Source organism: Topomyia yanbarensis, chromosome 2 (genome assembly GCF_030247195.1).
Source record: "Topomyia yanbarensis strain Yona2022 chromosome 2, ASM3024719v1, whole genome shotgun sequence".
In the NCBI taxonomy this organism is placed as follows: Eukaryota; Metazoa; Arthropoda; class Insecta; order Diptera; family Culicidae; genus Topomyia; species Topomyia yanbarensis.
The window spans coordinates 178136113-178149265 of record NC_080671.1 but is presented as its reverse complement, the minus strand read 5'-3'; the positions used below and the strand labels follow the sequence as shown (position 1 = coordinate 178149265).

The window sequence follows — 13153 nt, the reverse complement described above, 5'->3', positions numbered from 1 at the left end:
TCCCATCAAAACAAATATAAATTCACATGAAAGAACATCATCTGCAAAATTGCACTCGCAGTAAATTATCCAGCGAAGGCTAACAACTGGTAATAAATAGTTTCACATCAAACATTTCACTGTCACGAACCGAATTTGATGGTAGATGAAAATAAAATTTCTACTAACAGCAATCAGTTCAAACATTTGCAATAATTGTTTCCTTTAGCCTAAAGTTTCTTTACGATATTTTTTTCTAATTTATGTTTTAGTTAGGAGGCACTGATGATTCTTTCCTGGTATGTGTCAGTGTAAAATTCGATATATTTGAGGCGATGCACGGTTAGTATTAGTTTAATCCCAGCCGAGGTCGATAAGATTTTCTGATGTGAAAAGCCAATATTTAGGGTCCTCACGGTAAAGCCATCTCCCGTAGCGAAATTTCGGAATTCAGCATAGCGCTAATAAATAGTTCCCCAATAATAATAGCTTCAAAAGCATTTGAAGAATGCAGCTCCCCATTCATATAATATTCTAATATCATTATTACCCTAGTAACAATGGAGGTTTTATGGCACTCTTGAAGCCCTTCATAAAACTTAGAATGCATTTGTAGTGTGCTATAAAATTATAAACGCTGCTTGGGTATTTATTAACAAATAAATGAATTGAAGGTTTTTGACACCTTTTCGTATAACTTCGATACTTGGAGCAACAAAGACGATAACACTTCCAACCAAATCAGGAAGGAACGATTTTCACATCGAGCATTGCAAATCTCTATTGGCAAAGCAAAAAATTGCATTAGAAAAAGTTCACTTTACGATTGTTCATCGAAGATTACAGGACTGCTAGAAATGAAAGAAAGAAAAACCACCTACTCACCGTTCACGCTAATATCCCGAGCTTAACAAACGAGCCAGGAAGTGTAATAATTCGTTGTTTACGATAAATCAAGTTCACGGAAGCAACTCCCCCGCACACGCGTTTTCTCTACAAATCACGAACCAGCTAGATAAGTTCAAGCACACGGTAGCAAAAGGGTAGTTAGCGTAGCTGATAAGCGCGGAAATCCTTTTCTCCACCGCAGCAGTTCAACGCCGTTACATTGAAACAGAGGGGAAACACCGTTCTTACGTAACCAAGGGAGCGCCCTCGCACCGTTTGTTTCGCCAATTCGCCGATAAACAAAACAGACAGAGTCCTTTCATATTAAGTACCCTCGTCGTTCATTCATGATTTCCCCAGCACAACACGACCTAGTTATGGTAAGGAGGAACCGAACACGCTCCACGACCGAAATGCACCGCTAGAACTAGAAGACTGAACCTCGGGTATCGCGGCCTCGCAGACGCAAACTGTCGGTAGCCTGACTGGCACATTACATAAAAGCTCGAAACACGAAGCCAAACAAAACGAATTTTTCAATCAAAACAACGCACATGCGCCCTGTCCATCCCTGGTAGTGTCTATGTGTTCGCAGTGTCGGATATGGTTCGAGGCGCGGCGGCTTGAATGAACAAGGAAACCCGGAAAACTCAGTTTCGTCTGATGAAACAAGAATGGGCGAGCAGTGGATGGATATGGGCAAGGATGTATGGCCGTGTAGAACACGGCCCCACCTCAACGAAAATTCGTTTACGTCGTTTGTTCCGTTAGCTTCAGACCCTTCTTTCCTGTTACTTGCATCCACAAACGGCTTTGGCCTTGCAGATGCAACCGTGGTTGGTGAGCCCAAAAAAAACCGAAAGAAACTACCGACATGACCCTTACCCAGTTGGCCGACAGCAAAGCGTGTTACCAGGTTCCTTTGTGTCGGTACAGTCCACGGTGGAGGCAATGGCGAATGTCGCGAAAGAAAATTGTATTTTCACGAGCATTTTTATTATATATATTAAAACGACAAGACACGATACAAAGCTTCTGAGCGGACGAAGGGTGGCACAGTTTAATACGGAGATGTCGATCATTTTGAAGAGGACACATGGCACGGAAATATTTTTCTGTGAGCTTTTTCACTGATAGGAAAAAGTGTCATTTGGGTAAATGAAGAAAAAAGGACTCTTTGAATACCGTTTCTATAATGAATAAAATTGGAATGACTGGTTGTTTTTTGTTTGCCAGTAATGAGGAAAATGCATGTGAAACAACAGTGAGTTAGTCATGCTGAATAAATGGCTTGTGAAGGGCGCTACGGGAAATGGTCAAGGATGCAAAAAAGTGGAATAATTCCATTACTTTCTTTTACCCCATTGTATTCACAAGGGGTGAGTAATGAACCGCTCGTTATTTTAAGATAAACGCTTGAAATTTTAGAATTCAACTCATTAAATAGACAATGTAGTTGTTTGTAAGTAAGTTAGCAAACAATCCTTCACGTCGTGCTAGAAAGAAAGTTTAATACCTGGATGCGAGAGTTTCTGGCATCGTATCTTGGTTCCAAACCGTGAGATCCCACCACCACAACAAGAATACCCCTTCCAGGAATCGCAAAAAAAAAATCAATAACATTGCTCCGATTAACACAAAATGAAAAAAATCGAACCCTCCGGAGCTTGATTCAATGTCATTGACGTTCAAATTTCTGCAACTAGGTTACTCAAATGCAGTGAGCTGCCGATGGATACAACAACATGAAGAACATGAGATTTCTTGATGATTGTTCCGCTTCATTGCACATCAGATTTTCGTATCGCACCTTCAAGCGCTGCGTTCAACAATAGATTAGAGAGTGCATCCGGCTATTTTGATGCTGGATTTAGACCCATACAGGGTCATGCGAATAATCTTAATGAGTTTGGCGGAAAACCATATTCAAGTAATATCCTCCACAGTTCGATTCGTTTCACTGAATCACACGCCGTTTGGAAACCTACAAACAGAAAGTTCTACTCTCGGATGTCAACCAGGATTTGTCGCATCATCTAGTCCGTCGTTGGTCGTCCTTTTCGAAGCCCGCTTTAATATTTGCCGACAAAGTATGAAGTCAATGGGTGCAATCAGGGGCGGATCCAGAAAAAAAAATCGGGAAGGGTCCGAAATTTCGGTTTTAAAATGAACATTGTACACTTCGTAATACATAATAAGTTCATTTAATGAATATCAGGTTTGTTGGTCAAATTTGGTTTGGAATGATTTTGGGTTTGAAACAAGGGGCGAGTCGCTTAGAACAATGTGCCATACACACTGTATCACCTACGATAACACGATGTAAGATTAAGATTCACAGTAAGACACGCTCATTTCATTCGTTGCCACAATGTGCGGCACAATGAGGCACACTTCTGACAACTCAAAAACTGTCAACAAAGTGTAGTTAAATAGTCATAGCAACCATTGCTTTTGTTTTAATGAACACCGTGGCACATTGCGGCACAAGCTACCACGCTGTTTATTTGTGAGCACAATTCGATTTGTGCTAAGCGACTCACCCCTTGGTTTGAAACTAATATAAAATTTAAACTAATTCAAAATTTCTCAACTAGTAAAAAAATTTCGGAGGTGGTCCCTCCCCCTGGATCCGCCACTGGGTGCAGTTGGTTAAATAGTACACAGGAGTGTACCTTATGAGAAATATTGAGGATCGTTATGCAGTAATAGTTGTTACACCCGAGTTTATGATCATTCTTTGGGGTAAATGATCTTATCCAACCAGTACAAAGGCATCTCTTGTTCGCCCCAGATCCCATCAAAGTTGTGAATCATTTCGTATAGCTGACCACTCCCGATTTTTAAAAGTTCAGTTGATATTCCCTCCTTCCTAACGGCCTTGTCGTTTTTCAGTTCTCGAATAGCATTTTGCGCTTCGTCTAGCGAAAGTGGACCCATAGCTTCTCCATCATTCCCAATCATCAATCATGTTGGTATTTTCTGTACTCGTTTGTCCGTTCAATAGGAAGTCAAAGTGTTTTTAGCACCTGGTAACCATTCCCGGTCATTAATTATGGCTGACGAAGGGCTGATTTTTTCTCCACATATTGTTGATCGCATTATAAAACTTTCGCTCATCGTTCCTTGCTAAATTTCCGTCTGCCTCAGCGAGTAACTTTTCGTCGTAACCACGTTTCTTACGCCGATGAAGCTGCCCTCAGTTCACTATATCGTTCCCTGTTCTGCCCTGCAGTTAGACGATGCAAACGTTCGGCTCCTAAGCTGGCTTTTCTTGTCCGTTGCTTTTTGGAATACAGCATCGACCGAGCCGCTGATTTCCACGTGTGGTACCCAACATTTTGTGGCTCCTGATCTGACCGCCTCATGGACCTACTGTTATACTTTATTCAGGTTATCTCATGTTGGCCAATCTTCTATTCATTCGTCGAGCTTTATGGCATATTGCTTGACAACACCATTGGTCGACATCATCAACACGCAGATACGGTGACTGCTGCTTATCAATACAATATCCAACGAAACCCATTTCATGTGCTGCCTACCAGTAGATGTGATACTTGAATGAGGTATCCGTAGTTGGGTTTACTGCGTGACATTCTCGTTCTGCTGTGCCGTGCTATCGAATTTTCGGAATGGCTGCAATTTCCACCTTTACTTTTTACAGGTCATGGGCAAGTATAGCGGCTTTCGGAGGCTCCAGCAGTGTTTTGTCTTTCCAAGTACCATGCATTGTCGTGTCATTTACCGACATCCATCATGTATCTATTATTACATTTTTCGAGGTTGTTAATTGTTCGATATACCGCCTTACAAGCACTGCAATATTTAGCCTCGTGATGGGGCCACGCATCTGCATCATTTCTCACTACATATCGCTTATCGCAAGGAAGCCATCTCGACCCACTAACCTTTCTCCTCTACTATAATGACGAGAATTTTAAATTACAAGAACCCACCTTTTTTCTTGCCGACGACATGTAGGTTTTTCAACAGAAACGGGAACCGATGCCGAATTTCTTCAGAAAGCTGGAGAGCTTTAGCGCGTGGTTTAATCCAAACACACCAGCGTTTGAAACCTGTCCATTCGTAAGAATGTTCGCAGTCCAGTTGATTTCTCGAAAATGTAGGAATGCATATGCGTTCAATATTAGAAATGAATAACCACAATCGTGGATCGACACCGACAAGCTAACGCATTTGTGCCTATCAAATAAACGAACTGAAAACAAGCAATCGTGGAGCTCCGGGGTACGTGTCATACAGCTGAGTTACAGAAAATATCATTCCAAAAAACTTTGCCGAAGACACAATTTGTCTTTTTCTAGTTTTACTTGAAATATGAAACATTTTTCGTGGACAAATTAAAAAAAAAAAATTATTCCTCGAGTTTCAACTGATTTCTAAAAATGAGCTTAAGCTTGGGCCGACCACCCCTGGCCGCTACTCCGTTATCGATCTGGGCTAGTTGAAGTTGCACAGGGAATAAGAAGATAGTTATGCTTGGGAGTAGCGAAACATCTTTCAATGTGCAACTCCTGGTAATCCTAAATTGTTTATTGATCAATACCGGAGCTGGCCAGGCCCTGACGTAGTTCGCGAGAGGAAAGTGAAGGTTCGTCCGATACTTGCTTTTGCTAGAGGCCGAATATACTACTGCGCACTCCACAAGTATCACGGTAGGAGGATATTTGTTAGTAAGTATAGAAGTTGGATTCTACTTCTTCATGACCGACGCCAGAGAGGTGACTCCACTATCTGGACTAGATATCGATCCATCAACTCATGGACCGGAAACCGACGGCTTTACTTCCCTTCCGAAGGAAGACGTGACCACAGATTTTTCACCTCATAAAAATCTCAACGACCTCGGCTGGGATTGAGCCCAGACCAACTGGAATGAGTGGCGGTCATGCTTACCACTCAACCACCGGCGCCGTCGTGATGATTCATTACAATGAAAGATAAATTTTGTGAATATAATAGTCACTAGGTTATGAAACTAAAATGTTATTACTGATTCAACCGAAATATTTTTTTTCACTTAGGTACGATTTGAAATATTTTTACACCAAATTACACGACAAAATAAATTGAAATAGAATCGATCAAGTGTGAGTTATTAAAAATATTAAACTTTTTTGCAGAAATTCGCAAATGCATGAATTACTTGCGAATTAATGTATATTTTCTAGGAATTAATCTGAAAAATCGGGTTTATAGCCATACCCGTACTTAAATATCGATCTCGATTGATTCTTGCATGGCCATTATACTCATTTAAATCTTGAATTGGACTTTTTTTGGTGTTGTCTTACTGAAGCTGTAGAACTGAGCCATCAGTGGGACTCCTGTCAGAATCACTCACTACAATTGCAGACGAGAGAGGAAATGTCTCCCACTAAACACTGCTTAAGGCCAATTGCAGCGGGCCGTGATTCTGATTTGAGATGCACGGCTCAGATGTGCGGGCGTTAGGACTTTACGATCACTTGGGAATGAGGGTATATTTCTGGAGAAAATTTAAATTAGGACGTAAGAAACATTGAGAGCCTCGCTTTGTTTACTATCTCTTTCGATTATTACGTCGTCACTATAACACTTTGCACTAATTTCCAGTACATATCAGAAGTCGACGGTTTTTATTAGAATATTGTGCACAAAGTTTAGTCGTTACTGTCGAAGCGACCGAGCAATGACCAGAAGATAAATACCCCAAAGAGATTCGCTAATTGTTATTCCCGTCCTAATCTAAATTTTCTCAGCGGCGGCGTTCACTAAATCACCGTGGCGTTTTTATGTTTTCGAAATCTTGCGCGTAGTTGTGCTTGGAAGATCGCGACAGCGTGTTCGTCTTTGTGTATCATGGCGGGGCTCGAGCGTTTGTATGTTAACGTGGTCAATCACGTGGACTCTTGCCTGTCGCGTGTGACAGTGTGTATGCCACTTCGAGTGTATAATTTCGATTTCGTAACTGTCTGCATAGAGTAGACTTCCGAGCGTGACCGACTCATGATGGCTAGAGAACGGGCGTTTGTAGGTTCACGTTTTGGAATGCATTTGTAAATTCAATAGTATCAAACCGGGGTGTTATCAAATTTACGAGATCGCGGACGCAGGTTTGCATTCTTGTTTTGCGAAGGGCTCAAGCGTTTGTATGTTAACGTGTTTGTCGTGTGTGAAAGCGCGTATGTGACTTCGCGTGTATAAGTTCGCTTTTGTAATCGTGAGGTCATTCGCCTATTCGAGTGTGTTTTTGAATGATAGTGCGGACCGTGAATTTGATACTTAATTTTCAGTGTGCCGTTCAGATTCTAGAAGAGGAGAGTGAAGTCCTCCATATCACTAACATTCCCAGCCATGTCGTGATGAATTTATTGTCTAGTGGACATGACCGTTATATTTTTGTTTTTGGTTCAACTGAATGTATGGACCTAGGTTGCTAGGACCAAGGGTAGAGACTTGCGTAAGTACTCGATTCAAAATCGCACGAGAAGGGGTGTTTGTAAGTTCACTTTTAAGACCGAAGTTGTAAATTTATGAGTGCTAAAACGTTCACTTCACCTCTTATACTAAGTTTGCGAGATCGCGAGCGTTGGTATGCGTGATTGCTGCTCGCGAAGGGCTCAAGCGTTTGTATGTATTATTCGCGTATGTAAATTCGACTCTGTAACCGTGTGGTCATTTGCATATTCGCATGTGTTCCTGGATGACCGCGCGGACCGTGAATGATACTTAAAGGGTGTCCGTATCACGGAAAAAAAACTGTTTACAAAATTACCTAGTGGACCGATCCTTTTCAAACTATCAGTCAAAAAATAGAACAGTTTCCGGGCCTTCAAACTTTACCACCGTATGTTACCGTTCGTGACGAATTGGCTCTCTGAACGAAAGACTTGGATAATTCAACGTTTCGGCCACATCCCTGACCGAAGCTTTGGGATTTCGCCTAAACACTTCCATTACAAGCTTGTGATCCTGATCACTAATATAACATCCATTCTGACAGTATTTCTCCTTTCGTTCGATGCTTAGACTTTGGTAGTAACGTTGAATTACATGTCTAACCGTTAACTGCACGATTCCGAGTTGTTTTTCGATATCCCGATGAGTTGAGGATTTTCCAGGTGCTTACGCAAAATCAATTCGCGACGTTGCTTTTCGGGTGGCGGCATTTCTTCCAATTTTCGAAAAACAGACAGCTATGAAAATACAGTGTAAACAATATACTCTAAACTACTTCTACACAAATTTTCAAGAGAAAATACCCAATGGGTTATTTCATACACGGTTTTCCGTGATTCAATTTGATGTGGGACTCCTTTAATTTCCAGTGTGCGGTTCGGATACTAGAAGAGAATGCGTTCCCGGTCATGTTGTCTATTTTTTTTATCCAACTGAATGCATGGGCCTAGGTTTCTAGAACCGAGGGCAGAAACTTCGAGACGTGACCGACTCATGATCGCGCTAACATGGGCATTTGTAGGTTCACGTTTGAGACTGCGTTTTGTAAATTTATAAGTGCTAAACAGTTCACTTTATCGCTAGGGTGATATCATGTTTGTGAGATCACGGGCATAAGTAAGCGTGGATGATCGCGAAAGACTGTCAAAGATCATCAGGCATATTGTCATGATCAGGTGTCCTGGCATGGGACACCCAAGTTCAAAAGTGTCCCAAACCAGGGCTCATCGCCAAGCCCAGTGCACCTCTAGAGAGAACTTGGCCCTAAACCCACTTTGTACATTATTTCAACTATGGTATAAGTGGGTACTAAAAGTCGCCAAGTTAAGTACTAAATTTGATCACAATGTAGCTTAACTAAAGAGTAAGTAGTCATAGCCAAAGTTTCTATGTGATATAATGACTGTAATATTGCTTTAGTGTAAAAGCTCCTGGACCACACTAAGGTACAGTTCATGCCGAGCGATTTAAATCTTAAAATGGACTTCAGATAATTTTTTTTTAATTTTTGGTAGTTTTTGCAGAATTTGAACTAAACTCAAGCTACCCCAAAAATCCAAAAATCATTCCATTTTGAAATTTAAATATTTAGGTGCGTGAACCCGTTTCTACATCTCAAAGAATATGCTATATTATGCAGTAATTTGTATGTAATTCATGCATCTGTAAATTTCTCCAAGAACGCTAAATATTTCATACTTTTTATTCAGAAAATTTGCATTTATTTATATTCAGGAAACATGTATGGTTCAATATAATAAATCATTTTGTAGAGCATTTCAAATCAGTTGTAACTCACGGAAAAAGGTTTTTTAAATTTTTTGACGAAAAAAGTTTCATATTTCAATCAAAAAAAGAAAAAGACACCTAGTGTCTTCAGCAAAGTTTTTTGGAATGATATTTTCTTAAATTTTGCCAAAGATCCTGAATATGAACTTATTGAAAAAATAGATTTCAGATTTTACTGCTAGGTGGATTAATCATTGATATGTTAACGCCAAGTGCACGGGCTTTTTTGTACTGAAACTTTTTCCAAGACACCTCATCGTTGAAATGCAAAACTCGCGAGATAATAACTTTTAGTCAGTTTTTCGCAGTTCTGTGCCACTGTGGCGTTGGTGAAATCTATTTATATTATTTCGATGCCTACATATTATTTTGCTCATACCAAATAGAGTAGACGAGCCCCTATCCATCTGATTAGTCAGAATGTCGCACTATTTCGTGATTAGTATACGCTTAAATACGTATCAACATCTTTGAGCCGTTCCATAGAAGTTAATCAAAAATCTGACTCGCGGATGAATGAGGCGAAAAGATGAGTCCATCGCGTCCTTATTCATCCGAGCAGACACTGCAATCACTAATATGTTCGAATGGGTGGTATGAATAGAAGTGCTACGATGAATTAGGTGACAGCCACCCTACACACTAGAATTAATACATATTAATTATTTTTCATTTTGGATGTTAATATGTTACACGTTTCGGTGAATGCAATCGGACGAAGTTTATTGTAAAATGACCTCACAATGTGTCGTTATGAACAGACATTTTTGAAATGGGTTGTTGGATGTATAACAGAGCTATTACCTTCCATTTATAGGGTTAAAAATAAGTACTTCTATTGTTACAAACGAATATTTCAATGAATAGATGCAGTAAAGTTGCTTCACTAAGCTTTTGATTTGCATTATTCATCATTGAAGTTAACACGGCAAAAGAAGCCAGAAGCAGATTTAATCGAGTTTATCGATTTATTTTTCTCACGAGCGCCAGAAACTTCCTGTCACTCGTGAATATTGATCTGTAAACTAGAAAAACACAAACATATGAAATGCTAATCGCTTACAAGGGTATACTAACCAAGCCCTTCGCCACATCGGAGCCCGTGTTGGAGCATGGTAATTTCCTACTACGCCTCTGAAAACGGAAACCAAAACCAATGTCGGATGTTTTCAATGTCAATCTACCGGAAACTACAGGCGAGTGTGTTCCTTACACACGAACACGGTCCATGGTATCATGTGTTACTCCGGTCGCTCCATTTTCAATGCAAATAGCTATTATTGTTTGTTAGCCATGTGTCTGGCAAACGACGCACCACTACGGAGCTGAAAGCTAATCCGATTGATATTACTCTCCAGCTCCAGTAATATTGTATGGGCATTCCACAACGCGTGAATACACTTGAACGTGGGGGGATCCGAAAGACTCGACTATAGTTTTACAGTCACTGTTCCATGATGGATGATGTTTGCACTGACATTATTTGAACAGCTTCTGCAATAGTCATTATCGGGTGCTTTTTAAAAAGACAGCCGCTGAGTAGCATACAGTTAGCACTCAAGCAGTACGATGGAATGCTAAGTTCGACTGAAAACGCGATCAAAAACTAGTGATAACATGTAGGTGGGACACCTACACAAATACGATCCTGACTGTAGCTCCCAAGTCTGTCATTTCCATCTTCATTTTAGCCATCATCAACCACACTCCGCCTCTGATAATCTAAAGCCAGCAAGCGACTTTGCACTTGTTGTTCAACGAATGGAAGAAGCGTGGAAATTGTCGGCAGACAAAGTCAATCTGCCTGGCTTCTGGTGCAATGCGGCGCAACAAAGTAGAGGGGGCGGTGAGTAAAAGATAGTGGAAAATTATGTCTATACGGACGAGAAAAACTCAAGTTTTGATTTTAATGATGGCCAGGCGAAAGTGAATTGGAACAAGAAAAAGAAAAATAGTAAGACGAATCAAGAGGAGAGACCCGGAGTGCGCCAGTTTTGAACGGGACAAAGGAGTTCGCCGCGAATGATGATGGGATCCATTTCGGTAGCGAGTTTTTGCCATGGGAACGGATATGTTCTTGGAAATGGCAAATTTGGTCGTTGACCTATTTCCTCAGACAGTGTCGCACGTCACTACTAGCTGAGAATACAAATAAAGTCATGACTGTTGGAAGGAACAATGTTGAAACATCACCGAACTTGTTAACGAAGACGTTTATTTTAATGGTTATTTGTGAGCTAAGGATTGGAGCATTGCATGAAAATGTAAACCTCACATTTTTGGCAGTTCCGAGAGCTTGTTTACATTGATTTAGAATTTTTTTGATTCCACCCAAAAAAAACAAAGCAAATGTGTAGTATAGAGGTAAAATAAGCATGCGCCACCGCAAAATGGCAAGTTTTGTCTTACTGCCAGTCATACGTAGTCTTGATTATAATTGTTTGAAAGGAAAATGAGTCTACTTTGACACTATTAGGGATGGTTCCGAACAATTTCGCAAATTACTCGACATTCTATCGATGAAATACCTATAACTTGGTTTCAATACACTTGCTTCGTTCCTTAGAACCAGTATAACATTAAAAGGGGCTGAAAATAGTGAAATACTAGTATCAAACAAAACGAAAATTTGATTCGAGTGCTCCATTTTCCGCTCTTCCATTCAAGCCATTGCGTTGAACAAAGATGGCAGACGAGACGCAATGGCTTCATATGAGTAGGGCGATAATATTAATAGGGTGAAAACAGGCCCATTATCCTAGCACATATTAGAGTGAAAAAACTGTCATTAGTTCATGAAAAATATTAATAATATGCGGAGTTAAGGACCATTCCCCAAAACTTACTGTTTTTATGAGGCTTGCAGTAAATTGTACACTTCATTTAATCAAAGTTCGGAACAACAGTAGTAGTAATTAAATTGTTTGAATGAGGGGACACAAAAGTTCAACATTCAGTGAAACAAAAAGTTTTAAATAGATAAAATAGACATGCTTTTTTGACGCCCTGAGAGATTCAAGCGTTACGATCCTGCTCGAATTTTAACAATATTTTCCGATGGACAAGGCTACTTAAAAAAAACTCGTTCTTAAATATATGAATAAAATAACTATTCTGCTGCTATGTGAAAAATGATCGTTAATTAGAGGTACTGATTTAATTTACTGATAAATATCTGGCATCATTGACCCGAAAAGTATGTATCATTAATTTTAACCATTACCGTTTGAGGTTAAATTTGTTGCTAATTGATCGATTGATGTGTCCTATGTTGGTTTGGTTAAGTGTTGGTAACATATTTTCCCCTGTACCCAAAAATTCATATTAGCACGCGAAACACATGACGACGCGATGACGAATGAGTCGCTGAATCACTCGATGGCACAAGAAATTTGTTTGTTTTCTCCATTAGGAAATATTAAATATAATTAGGGAGGTCTTCAAAAGATAAACCGGCACGACCTATTGGAACATAACAATGTGTCGGGTGATCGTTGAGTCTTTTAGAAAAGATAGTAGCTTATACGTGAGTATTTATCGGTTAATTACATTTTACGTTATAGATACTACTATTTGCAGTGAACTGGATAGAAACAACAAGCATTATATTTGGACATTTTTTCAATAACACACGTCGATCAGCTCTAACAGTTGTCAATATTAAATACAAAATTTAATTTCAATAGTGTTGTTTCGATGGTTTTCCTACTGGAGGTGTACAGCTACATTCTCGGAAGGGCTCCCTACAACTCAGAATTACTCGCTACAACTGCAGACGAGATGGGAAATGTCACCCACTAAACACTGCGTACGGCCAACTGCAGCGGGCCGTGATTCTGAATGTGATATTCATTGTACGGTTCAGATATGTGCGGGCGTACGGATTTCGCGAGCGCGTGGATCATCGCGAAGGGCTCGAGCACGTGCATCATTGCGAGGAGCTCGAGCGTTTGCACGTTAACGTGTTCGATCGCGTGTGCGTTTGTATGTTGCGTGTGCTAACGTGTATGTACCTGCCCGTGTGTAAATTCTA

General features: G+C 40.2%; 1 protein-coding gene across 5 annotated transcripts in view; it reads right to left on the bottom strand.

Annotated features, from left to right (window-relative positions):
• The window catches only part of LOC131682239 (uncharacterized), a 205866-nt gene that overhangs the window by 162651 nt on the left and 30062 nt on the right, over positions 1-13153 (bottom strand). For 4 of the 5 annotated variants that reach the window (XM_058963594.1, XM_058963591.1, XM_058963595.1 and 1 more), the window contains exon 1: positions 865-1322. The exons of the other annotated variant lie outside the window; for it this stretch is intronic. The gene's annotated coding sequence lies outside the window, so the exon portion shown is untranslated. Of the gene's footprint in view, positions 1-864; positions 1323-13153 lie in introns of those variants that run through there. 5 annotated transcript variants of the gene reach the window in all.